This window comes from Scaptodrosophila lebanonensis, unplaced genomic scaffold (assembly GCF_003285725.1).
Source record: "Scaptodrosophila lebanonensis strain 11010-0011.00,11010-0021.00 unplaced genomic scaffold, SlebRS2 tig00000098-arrow-pilon, whole genome shotgun sequence".
NCBI classification, from domain to species: domain Eukaryota; kingdom Metazoa; phylum Arthropoda; class Insecta; order Diptera; family Drosophilidae; genus Scaptodrosophila; species Scaptodrosophila lebanonensis.
This window is the reverse complement of record NW_022060568.1, coordinates 3,918,915-3,932,905: the sequence shown is the minus strand read 5'-3', so window position 1 is coordinate 3,932,905 and position 13,991 is coordinate 3,918,915.

Sequence of the window (13,991 nt, the reverse complement as noted above, 5' to 3'; positions counted from 1 at the left end):
TCGGATGTTTCGCAGTTGAATAGGATTTTTTTGCAAGCTGACATGGAAAGGGAAAGGAAGTTATGGCAGATGAAGAAATCTAAAATCATTTTGTTTCGACGGTTCAGAACTGAAAGTAGTTAGGATTGCATTTTCTGAAAAAACCGTATTTAATTATACTGATATTATTCGCATTTAAATTGTTGTTTGTTTATTACATTTATATTTATTTTTTTGAAATTATATAAAGCTTGTTCCTTTGATAAGTCTAGTCACATTAATATATATTGCCTTAGGATTCGATGAAAACTGTGCACCCCCTTCGCTACGGCCATGGATATACATATGTAGCTTGAACATTATGGCAGCATAATAGTTTGCCTTCCCATTGGTTTCCTTTCTGTGCCTCGGAAAGGAAAACATGTTTACTGATGACACTACCACGAGTATTGATCTCTTGCAGCTACATTAGGGCCCTGAGGCCCGTGTGGCCTCAAAGGGTATTGCCCTTCCGACGACTCGGGAGTTGCCCATTCGGCGGTTGTTATGATTTGTCACCTTTAAATTTTTAGATGACAGCAAATGTAAACTATTGACGCCCGTGATGTAAACACATCGGAAACAAAGAAAACAAATACGTTGGCTGGCAGCATCCATGAGTCGCATGCGTCACATCCAAGACTGAAGGTTGATGCCACGCATTCAGTTGACGTCGCCGACTCAATCACCTGCTCTCCCTCGGAAAGTTCATTCAGCGCCCATTCGGCGAGCAGCAATTAGGGCTGGAAAAACATCGAGCTGGGAGTGTTAGGGTTGGGGCTTGATCGATGGAAGGATGGAGAGCATTTCCAAATAGCCTCAGAATGTATGGGAGTGTGTGTGTGTGATTGGCTCTGGGAAGCAAATCACAGAGCAAATCGAAGTCACAACTATGCCGTGCAGCGAATGGCTGGCTAATCGTCAACCATCTGCTCTCCACAATTTGGTGCGACGAGGCGAGGCGAGGCGAGGCGAGCAGAAAAACCCACACCCACATCAAATAACAGTTTATGGCATTACACCACACCACACATTTCCTCGTGCATTTGCGTACATACATATATATATACATATATATATATATATATATATACAAGTATATGTACATACACACATTTCATTTACAGGGCACACACATTTCGCGCCTCCACCCCCGGTGTACACTTTAAAAAACTACTCCCGGATTTAAACTACGCGCAGGTTCCAGCAAATGTTGGGTCTAATGGATCTTAAGAGGCAACTGCTGGTCAAATAAGTTTATTCTTGAAGTCCGTTTTATCAGTTTTTATCATAAAGTGCACCGATTTGACAAGGCACTGGAAATACGACTATTTTTGACAAGAGTGAAATAAATGAGAATGTTCTCTTCTAAAAGATACAAAATGATGAGCATTTTCACAGCTGCTATTAATTTCCATCGAAGGACAACACACAATCTTGCGCCTCTTATTTCGACTTAAAAAAATGCATATGACTTTATAGTTTTTGTCATTTTCACGACTCACTAACTGTTTGCTCTTCTTTGTGTCTTTTTTCACATTTTTCACCTTTGCTTTCTAATCTCCGAGATGAGCTCGGCACTTTTATTAGCAAATTAACTTTTTCAATATCTACAGCAGCGCATTTCCATTGAAGCCAGAGGAAAATTATTTTTAACACTTATGTATAAACAAGCACAGGCTATTTATTGTACACATTTCCAGTCCCTCCCACATTGGCATTGACGTCTCCGCATTTAGTGCAAAATAAAAATACCTGATACTGGGAAATTTTCCAATCTGGTTTCTTTTGAAAACATTTGAATCGATGAAGAAGAAAAATGTACTCGCCTGTACTTTCAACTTGAACGTGGTCCTTGAGAATTGATTTATACGAAGTTCTTTTTAATTCCTGGCAGCTAGTAGTTGGGAGAAGATTGGATGTTTCAAACGGGCCACGGGCCTGTCTTAATATTTTCTGAGAGTGTATTCAGCACGACATACCGCCGTCATCGTCATAGTCATCCTCATCCTCATCGTCGTCGTCATTGTCCATGCCCATGCCGCCCTTCATCGATTACGCGCTTCCACAGAATATATTTTTAGCTAGTGTTGATGTCTTCAATTAAAGAACCACGGATGCTGCCAACAACAATTAGATTGCGGTGCGTTTAGTTATGTATTGCGGTCGCCACAGCGAGTGCTGGCGGGCATTACGTATGGAAGGGTGATGGGGAAAGGGGCGAGGGGCAAGGGGCAAGGGGCAGGGGACAAGGGGGAGACAAAGTGCGAGGATTTTGAATGGCGTCGCCAAAATATTGTGACGGGACTTTTTTAATTTGGTTTTTCTGATTTTCCTGTGGGGTGGGGGCAAGGTGCCATCGTCGGCTCTCGAAATTGCTCGTCAAATTGTCATCGCCAAGCTTGTCAAAAGCTTTTTACCAATGTCGCGATGTCGTCTCATCGCAATGTCATGAATCATTCCAAAAATTGACATAGCATTTGTCTGTGAGTGTGTGTGTGTGTGTGTGTGTGTGTGTGTGTGTGTGTGTGCATTTGTTAACAACATTTATGATTTGTTGGCCTGCCTCTCTGCTTAGCTTATTTTGGTATTTTAGTCTGTCTGGTGCAGCGTACTACGAGTATTGCTCTTAGTCCCCTAAGATTTAGTGAAGAAAAACATTTCTCCCCCTTGTCAATATAATCGATTTAATATGAGTTTTTCCATTAGTCCCAGTCGCAGTCGCCGTCGCCGTCGCCGTCCTCGTCGTCAGCGTGATCTTCGATCTTCGATTTTGGACGCGCCGTTTATTTAACAGCCAACAGTCCCCAGTCCACCGATCCCAGTCCTCAGTCCACAGTCCCCAGTCCCCAACCCCCCAGTAATTGTGAGCACATTTAATTTTAGCTCACAATTCTTGACACACACACACACACACAGATGTATTTAAGTAAACATTGGCACGTGGACGGGTGCGGGTACGGGTACGGGTATTGGTATGGCATTGCAGAGTTTAGAGTTTTGACTAATTTTATAGTTACGCGACGTTCGGTTGCACACAGGGGTCGGGGTCTGGCTCGGGCTCCGATTCAGAATTCGATTTCAATTCCAATTCACAATTGTTTACCCTTGCATGGTGGTCTTTATGGGCCAATCGATCGCATGGGCATCGTATATTGCAATTGGGTCGACCGCCGCCAACGCCAATTATCGGACATCGTTTCACAGAATTAAGTACGACGGGGCGTGACTCTCCAGACGCATTAGCTGTGGGGTAACATTAACCTCTTCCAATTGTCGGCCTGATACGAGTATGTTTGAGTTTTGGTCACGAACGGACGTATGTGCTTGAGAATTTGGCGTATTTTTAGATCTATCAATGGGACCCTATCATGGTGGCAATCACTGATGTGGACTAGGGAAAATGATCGTTTCATTCAAATGCAAAAATTGATCAGATTACTGACGAATTCTAAATTCCGTCACTTCTACATACATTTTCCATTTCAATGATCCAGAAAACATTGCACCTAACTATATTAGTACATTGGAAATATCCATAAGTGGGGCTAATATTGCGGTTAAGTAAATGCTGAGCTAGATTAGTGATCACTGAAAAATAATTCCCTTGACTTGCCAAAGGCTACGTTTAAAACAGGAGAGATTAGGAAGCATTAGGAAGCATATTTATTTTGGAGTCTTGTTAGCCTGGATTAAACTATGGGTATTATTATGTTAGCTTTTGCACATCTTTTCCATTACACAGACTGGGAAGTTATAGTCTATATGGGTACTATATACACATTTTTGTGTCATAGCTTCAGAAGGCGAGTGACTTCGTTTTTTTATTAGCTGATTAATACAGATGCAGAAACTACAAGTAGAAATAATTGGAAAAAATACAGTTAAAGGTATTAGAACTAACAATTAAAAGGTAAAGATTTAAAGGAGTCTTCTGAAAACTATTCTGTATTCGTCCATAAAGATGATAAACCAGCCTCGATATGGAGAGATAATCATTATTAGATATAGTGAGATTATTTCACATAAAGCGGGAATATCAAACGCAGTGAATACAGAGATTCTCCCACAGACAGTTGTTAAAGTATTTTAATATTAATTTGTTTTCTTCTATCTTTTATTGCTATATTTTTTCATCTTCACTTCTTTTTTGTTAGGTCTAATAACGTATCTGACTACTCTCTGCTGTGAATCCGTGTCGGATTCGTTATTAGATATTTTTGTCATTTTTATAGCCTTTTTTATTTCTTTAGTTTTATTTAGTTTAAGTTCTCTATTGTATTGATTTTTTTGTACATCGACTGCATTGCTTGTCGATGAATAATAAATAAATAAATATGAGAGAAGAGGGAGAGGAGGTGAGAGAGATCATTTGCACGGCATTACGAGTTTCTTGTTAGTCTGGAAGACGACCTAAAAGGTAATCTACCTCTAAGGCCTCTAAAAACCTCTAGCACGGACGAAGTTAAATGAGCAGAGGTTCTAAGAAGAAGTCCCTTTGGAGAGGAGGAAGCACGAGTCTAAACAAATTAGCCTTGATTGGCACCTTTCAATACTACCACATACTAGACTTAAAAAATAGAAAACTAAATACTTTATTGCTTTGCTTCAAGCTTAATTTGCGAACAATTTCGTTTTAATTAGAGCGTCTGTAAGGTTGCACCCATCATTTGACACTCGCCTAGGCGTAGTCGAATTTGTCATGTTCCTGCCACCTCACCAATTTGTTACATGTCCAAGGGGTGATGGGGGTGCACAAAATACACCGAGCAAGTGTCTATGTGTGTGTGTGTGTGTGGGTGTGTGTGTGTGTGTGTGTGTGTGTGTGTGTGTGTCCTGTCATTCGGCTCGCAATTAACTTACTGCCGCCTTGGTAGCCGAAGCGATGGATGGCAATGCGTTGACAGCTCTGGTGGGCAAGGATTGGAGGGGGCGGAAAACGGAGAAGGGGGAGGGGGGAGTTGTATACATATATATTTGGCATTGGTCCACTGATGGAAAAGAGCTGCGCTGTGGGCTGACATGGAGCGCGTGGATATATAAAGTATTTGACAAGCGTTTCAACAAAGTGAAAATTTATTAAACTTCTAAATAGTGTTGACAAAGATGTACGAGAATGTGACAGACATGACAAATAGTTTAGCGTGCGTGAGCGCCTCCCCAAACACCTCCACTAAACCACTCCATGCCCCCCTCCACCCACACACACACACACACACACACACACACACACACACACACTCACATGACAGCAGCAATTTAAAGTGATGTCTGTGCCTGGGCCCGGTTCGACTGCTGGTGTCACACTCTGGCGTGAGATTTTTGGGGTGCGAGACAGCGCCACCAACTGACATTATCCCCACAATTTGAACATCATTAAATGGGTTAATACAATTTAAAACTCTCGACTATATACTCGTATGCTCGTATGTAGATATATCTTCTCGTGGCTCAGTTGGGCTGCGCTGGGTTGGGTTGGGTTGGGTTGGGTGGTTGTTGCCAAATAAGTTTTATGTTTGTGACCATTCATTCAAAGAGCACACATTGGCCGGCGATGTTTCCTGTGCCAGCTTCTTTGCATTTTTTTGAGTTGTTGTTGTTGTTGTTGGATCTGCTGTTTAATGGGTTCCCCGTTCAAATTCCGTTGGCGGCAAATGCTCTGTCGTTCATCTTGTTGGCGTTGTATTGTGTTGTTGCTGTTGTTGTTGTTGCTTTTATTGGTGCATTGTGTCTGCTGGCTGAGTTCGGGTTCCGGTTCGGGTTCGGGTTCGGGTAAGGGCTGCTGTTTGGGTGCCTCAGCTTGCCTCATTCTTCCAAACGTTTAAGAATCAATTTCAACACAATACCCGCCACAACAACAACAACAACAACAACCAATAGAGGATGGGGGGTTTTCGCCGGGGCTCAGGCAACAGTTAGTGGGGTGGGGCTGGTGCTTGTCTTGTTGTTGTTAACTCGAATATTTGGGGAGCAAAGCAGCGCATATGCAAAACCGATTGGATCAGCGCTGATACGATTGTGGGCGCAGGTGCGGGAATAGAGATGGATGTGTCATGTCCCAGAATATTGAGTCACCGTGCGGTAAGCCGTCACCTGTCGACGAACAGACTCAGGTTCATCGGCAGATTCCATCCCCCGGAATCTGCTCAATATGGGACATTTATTTAATGTTTCAGTTCGAGTTCGCGATTCAAATTTCAATTTCAATTAAGTGGCGCTCGAAATATGGTAAAGAATCTGCAAACAGGGATTTGGTGATTTTTAAAAATAACTAGCGATTTTTTATGATATTTTATGGCTCAAAAGTTTGCGTACAGATAAGACTAAATTGATTCGTCTGCTGTTACTTCAATGGGTTCTTCAACACGCTCTGCTTTGGATATAGATTTGGATGCATACAAATGCATAAAACAATATTAGAATTTACAATTTACTTGCAATAGTAAAAGCTTTCAAAGCATGTTTCATTTCTGAAAAATTATATATTTTATGTACAAAGTATTTGAGACTCGAGAGAATATGGAATTTAAATTTCTTCACGCACTCATCTCTACCGTTAGGGCAAGACTCAAACGCTTTTCCATTCGTCCAAAATAACTCTAACTGTAACGCTGATTCGCACACGCTTATGCGCTCAAGTGTGTGGGTGTGGGTGTGTGTGTGTGTACAGAAATATCGGCAACAGTAACACTAACAGTAACAGTTACACCAATTACCATTGTATGGGTGTGCCTGAGACTCTGATTCAGGCAGGCAGATCCATGTGCGTGTGCGTGTGCGTGATTGCGATGAGTGCGATGATTGTGAGTGAGTTTTTGTGTACGCCTCGTATACATACATACATACATACGCACGTATAGGCGGTATGCAAATGTTTGACAGTGTCGCCTTATTGTTACGCTCCGTTCCATATGGTTTGGCACTCTTGGCGGCAAGTGCCAGAACCACTTGCTGCTCGCACAACTCTCGCTCTGCTTCTTCTTCCACCTCTTCTTCTTCTTCTTCTTCTTCAACATGCATACATAGTTGTTTGTGGAAAGTCACGCTGCCATATTGCGTGTTTTGATTGATGGATAAACGCGGTATTTGCCTGTAAACACTTGACAGGCGGCTTGATTAAAAAACTTCACTGCTCACATGGGACCTCGGGACGCGGTACTTGTACTTGTACCGGTACCAGGCAAGCCGGCAAGCGGCAAAATGGCAAAACGGCTGAACGCCACTTGGCACCAGGGAGCCAGATCCCGGCAACATGGGCGGGCGACTAACGACAATGTCGACGACATGTTCGGGCGTGTCCCCCGCAGACGGGCGCAATTATAAGAGGGGTGGGTGGGCTATTGTAGCAGTTGTTGTTGTTGTTGTTGTTGTTATTGTTGTTGCTTAGGCTTGTTGCCTGCTTGGCACATTTACATCACTCTTACGGGTGTTTCTGATTTGTTGTCGCTATTTATTTCACGACCTTTGTTTAACATGCAAATTACCATAAATGAAATTGTCGAAACGAAAGAAACGAAAGCAACAAACGCCCAGCGCACAATCTTTCTTCCTGTCAGATATGTCATCACAATCAGAAGCGCAGCCAATGACGGACCCACGACACAGCTTTGGAATGAAAGTCAAGTGTTGATTAATCGAGAATTTATGAACATACTTCCACCTCCCCCCCCCCTCCACCAGTCCATTCCAACCATGCCATCCCATACCATACGCATGGAAATTTATCACAAACTTGGGGTTGTGGAGTTTCCACAGATACTTGTACTATGTACCCATTTGTACGCTTGTTCTTGTTCGAAGTACATAAATATATCTGGGGTCATCTGAAATTAATTCTCAGAAGAATGTTGCTGAACTTGATTACATTGAAAAACATTTATTATTTCAAATAAATAACCTTAATGTGCAAAACTATCCTTAACATATCGGTGTACAATATACATATGAGTATATATGTATATCATTAATTAAGTTAAAATTTTGCACATGGAGAAATTTCGTTTTCTTTTCCAAAACTTTTTCGAATAGAAGATGCTCTGTTTTTCAGAAATATATGAGATTATATTTGGGGAATATGAGGTTTTATATTTTTGGTTTAAAAGTTATTGAGTTTACAAATAATGGATATTAGTTTCGTAATTAAATACCACCACAAGCGTTGGAAACCCTTATATTTTTATTCTCATCTGAATACTATTGCGTGCGAAAAATACATTTTTCAGAAATATATGAGATTTTATTTAGGGAATATGCAGTTTTATATTTTTTGATTAAAAATTATTGAATTTACAAATAGTGGATATTAGTTTCGTAATTAAATACCACCTCAAGCGTTGGAAACCTTTCTATTTGTATTCTCATCTGAATAGCGTGCGATTAATATTTTGTAACACTCGTTTCAATTTAGAGCTCATGGGCCTTGAGTTGACATTTATGGAGCCATAAAGTATATTTAGTATTGTCCTCCATTGACCGGAGAGTGCCTTGAAGTGCCTTACATTATGTGAAACAATTTCAAGTCCAATATTATGTGCATGCATACTCAATGGACGATTTATCATGGACGGGTTGCTAATCAAGTGTGCGGCCCACGGTCAGTTTCGATTGCCACCAGATGCAATGGGAGAGCTCGCCGAACATGTCCCCTGGCACTATAATACTTTGTATTTATTTAGCCTGAATAAAGATGTCATAAAAAACAAATTTCACTTTTATGTTTTGGCACAAGCAAGGCGGAAAAGATTCATGACCCATCCGAATTGGCCTTTAGCTTTAGCCCATATCGCGCCGAGTGTGCGGATGCTGGGATGCGGGGAGTGGTTGCGGCTGGGATTGGAATTGGGATAGGGGTTGGGGGCTGGAGGTTGTGGGCCCCCATCATGATGCTAACGCTGATGCCCAATTTTCAAAGAAACGTATCACCCAGCGGGCAACTGAGTGCATGAAACATTAGCATTAGCTGCCGCTGCCGCTGCCTACAGGGTCTGTCCAAACGACTTGACTGCTCGCTCGCTGAACGCTCAAAGGGTTACGGACTAGGGTGTGGGTATGGTTACGGCGTGCATACATTTTTCAGGTCTTTGGGGGATGAGCGTGACTCGACTGGTGACTGGTGACTGGTGATGCACGGAGCTCTTGTTGTCACCCTTGTACTATATAGCATCACGGAACATCGTTATCCCCACATGAACGTACGCCCGAGGCCGGATCCGGAGCCGAAGAGTCGAGCGAGCCCGCCTGCAGGCCAAGCGTCTGTGAAGGCTGCGAGTAGCTGGGGTAAAGGGTTTAAATGATTTGTCGCCTTTTACGCGAGCGATTACCACATTATAGGATAAAGCGCTCCTTATATTGGAAAACACTTTCGTTTATTGCACACTGTGCCACTTGGCAAGCAATGTATTCCCACTTGTGTACGCCCGTCATACGTCCGAAAGGAGCGAGCAGAGGCCAGGAAGCTGGCAACCGGCACCCGGCACCCTGCACCCGGCACCCGACATCCTGAATTAGGTATTCAGGCGAGGCTGTGCGCCCATGCCCGAGCTTGTGCCCCACGGTAAGCATTGCGACACATTCAAAGCTTTTCCCACTGGATTCATAAATAATTCTGAAGCAGTTCTTACATAAACAACAAAAACAACAACAGGAATAACAACAAATACGCCTCACTTGAAACATGGAATTCAATTGAAGCCATCCTCGTTACCGTCGCCGCTGCCGCTGCCGCTGCCGCTGCCGTTACTCGATGAAACACAAGCCCTTTTTAGTTCGCTAATGACTTTCCACGCAATTTTGTCCAAGGGATTATTAAGGATCCCAACAACCCAGCATCGTATCCCAAACAAGGCCTCACTAATTTGATGCAGGAAATTATAAGTTATATGCTTGGTTAGGCTGATTTATCATTGCGGACCCGTTCTACTACTTGTATATACCCATCAGTAGAGCTATTGATCGATAATGCAATTATAATTAGTTCAGAATACTATATAGGCCGGAAAGTAACAATAGTCTGTATTACAGAATCGAACCACCCATTTAGTTTGGCAGAAATATCAGAGCCGATAATTGGGATTATGAAGGCGATACTAACACTCAGCTTGACTTGGGGAAGTCCTCGTATTTCATAATCGTGTCTAAACAATTATATCCTGCACACAACATAACTACTCTCCTCATTCCTCATTCCTCACTCCTCACTTGAGTGATCTTGAGTCGGGCGTGATTCAGAGAAACGCTTTAGAATCAAATTACCTTAATAACACGATTAAGCTTGTTTCCTTTAAGCAGATGCCCGCTTAGCGACAAAGAGACAATATCTAATAGGAACATGGCCCCTCATCAGAATCAGGATTAATCTACATGTTCTTCTGCAGTCGTGCTTTTCTCGCTCCCGTCGAAATGGCCATTTTCTGAGTCGCCGTCCCCATTGTTCGGCTCGACTTTATTGTCTATCCAAGGCAGGAGGAGTATTGTTTAGGCGGCGACTGCTACTGTTGACCACAGTTGAGTGTAATTGATACCTGAATGTTAAAATATGAGGCTCCCACTAGAGATGTGCGATATTTGTTCAGGCTGGTGCCCTGGTCACGAGTGCTCCAAACCCAATGCAGATATCTTTCGATTTTCACTATCCTCCCTCATTACTCCAATTTCACTTCATTTGCAAACAATTCGATTATCACGCGTACAACTTTCTCAAATACAAACAAGAAAAATGGACTTGATTGTATTATTCATATTTTAGATTTCTTAAATTGTATATTTTTCCTTCAATATTTTCTTCTCGATCCTGTACAATATTGAATTATTAAGGAACAATTATGATTTCAAGGAAAGCTCAAAAAGAACATTCTTGACGATATTTTATCAGAACTTAAATGTGTCGAAATATTTCTTATCCTTTTATATGGAAACTTGTAGGTAGTCGCACGAACACCCCTCTTCCACATATCCTGGACCCTTCTCCTCTGCCGCAACTGAAATAAACGTTATGGTTCTAATTGTTTCTATGACGAGAAATGTATAATAATTATATTTGGATCGTAATTCCCATTAGGTAGGTTTTTCAAAAAATATATTTTTTGTGGAGCTGTATTTAATAATGAGGATTTATGTATTTTTAAGGTATATCTGCACCGATTCGTCTCGTCATTTTGTTCATATCAGAGTATAGCCTGTTGGATACATTGAGATATATCACCCGTCAGGGACAGAGTATAAATATTAACCTTGTTGGCTATTAAGCTCATATAGCCCACAAAACAGCAAACACATTTTGGTTGGTATTTAAAAAAGGTATTATACAAGTATTATTACGGAGTGGAAAAAGTGCTTGTTCAGCTACTTAAATATATTTGTTTGAATGCTCATCTCTAATTCTAGTGACTGCTAGGCTCTTAAAGAACGGTTAGTACCTCATCTCGGATTCTGGAACGTTCGGCGTCTATCTGGGCTAGCAGACAAGTGACATACTTGTATTTTGCGTTCCACTTGTGTGCTTCTTTTGTGGTTGTTTTTATTTGATTTGTCCTCCGCCTCAGAGGCAATAAGAAGAACAATATAGCATGCAGCAGAACACCAATATGAAGTCGAGACATACTTGTACTCCAATACTTGTAGGTTGTACATACATATATGTTTGTCTGTCAGCCTGTCTGTCTGTCTGTCTGTTTGTCCTGTGTACACATGGGGGGCAGCTGCTTGAAACAAATTGCTGATATGTCCAGAAGCGATGCCGCAAATTAGTGTGTTTAATACGTGTGTCCGCTTCGGTAACAAATTGAACTCATTTTACTTACATTGTGATGATCACCGGAAAACAAATGGCCGCCAAGTGGCGAAACTTTAATTCTTCTGCAAATGCGACAGGAGCAGGACAGTGTGTAAGCCTTTGTGAGTCCTCGGGCGAGAGCTATTTCGGCTTGTCTACACATACTACACACATACAGGAAATATCGTATCGTCGCAGTGGTGTCCACAATTCGTGTCTGTGCCTTCGCCAAACACACACAGGCACACACACACACACACACACACACACACACACCCATTCATTTACACACACTTACACGGCGGCGCGTGAAATTCGAGCGACAGGAAAGTGGACGTGGTGGACAACAGAAAAGTACACAGAAGCGGAGAGGTCCAGTCCAGTCCAGTCGAGTAGAGTCCAGTCCAGTCCAGTTGAGTCAGTTGAGGCCCAAAGACAAATGAGCGGCACGTAAGTTATTTGTACATTTTGTCCCTTCATCGGGCAGCGCGCGTTGAGCGGACATCAGATGTTATGGTCATAAACAAAAGTGTTTTAATAACAAGGTTAATGACAAGTGGAATGCTTAAAGACAGCAGCAATTTCTACAAATGGCGCGTGTTGAGTTGGAGGTAAAAGCTGGCGGAAGGAGACGAGACCAAAGACCGGAGCCTGGACCAAACAGGACAAGCACAAGCATACAAAATACGTGCTACAAGTCCTTGGATTGATTTTCTCAAGACGCAGCCCAACCAGTGCAGTGAAAGACCAGTCACGAAACGGGCAAAATAAACAAATAACATGCCCAGTGACACTTGCCTTGACATCCCGTGCAACAGTGATGTGAAGTGGCGGCAGAAGGGGTACACTATAAAAAAAAGTAGTTCTACTTCAGCACAAATTTATTCGATTTTATTAATCCACGAGAGACAAGTGACTGAAGTGGAGGAACGCAGAGACGCGTGCAGGCGAATTGTGCATCAGAGACCCAATATTATAATATATATATATATATATATATATATATATATATATATATATATATATATATATATATATATATATATATATATATATATATATATATATATATATATATATATGTTACAAATCGAGAGTGGAAGTTTTCTGCCCTTTACTGTTTTCTACATGGTAGATATGTCTAAGCAAAGCTTCAAGTAGTTTTCGGAGAAGCTTTGGAATGAATTCAATTCAGATTCATTACTTGGGAGGAAATTCTCTGAGGAAATCGGCTTGTTTCAATGTCTTTGTGTCCACTTCTCAAATGAAACAAAATTGTTTCGAGTGCATGTATTGAGCTGTGGGCCTGCGTTCCCGGCCTGAGCACAAATCTGTCTTTTGTGCTCTGGCACTCAACGCTAGTTTTGTGGCCAGGGGCCTGACAAACTGTTTAATAGTTATGGACTTGTATCAAAATTTAATTATGTCAAATATTTTACTTGCCTCGTCTCAAGGCAAGGCAAGCGAAGGCACGACAGGGTAGGGCAAGGTAAGCCAAGCCAAGGCAAGAAAAGAAAAGACAAGGCAGTGCAGTGCAGCATTCCAAGTGCTGGGGGGCGGGGGAGGCAGAGGTGAGGCAGTTGTGGTCTGCTAGTCTGTTGGTCTGCTGGTCGGCGGCAGCTTCGTCGTGTTTGTACAGATGGGCAACTAGAGATAGGCTGGCTGTGGATGGCCTGGCATGGTGGTCAGACACAACTGGCAACCACTTCCACTTCTCAATGGCTTGTCTGGTCATTTGGCTACTTCATGAGCAGCACAGAATGGGAAGAAGCCGAAGAACAAGAGCAAGCCCAAGTCGAAGGCGAAGTCGAAGTCGAAGAAGCGGAAGAATAGGAAGAAAAGAAGCTGCTGCTTCATAGATTATTAAAAGGAAATGTTACACAAAAGCAAATACATATATAGTTTTTATTCTTTTATTACAAATGTGTGTGCGGGATACTCCTGCCACTGCCACTACTACTGCTACTGCTGCTGCTGCTGCTGCAATCAATTCATGCATAAACCCTTATGACTTTATACGCTTCACGCTTTCCCCAACAAGTGCCCATAGCGCACAACTCACAATATTGCACAGACCAAGGCAGTAGCCCATGCACGAGCTAACAACCGGTGGCTAACACACACACACACACACACACCAACACACTGCCGGCCAAACACACTCCAGAGCGTATGCCACAGTAATATTTTACCATAATGTAAC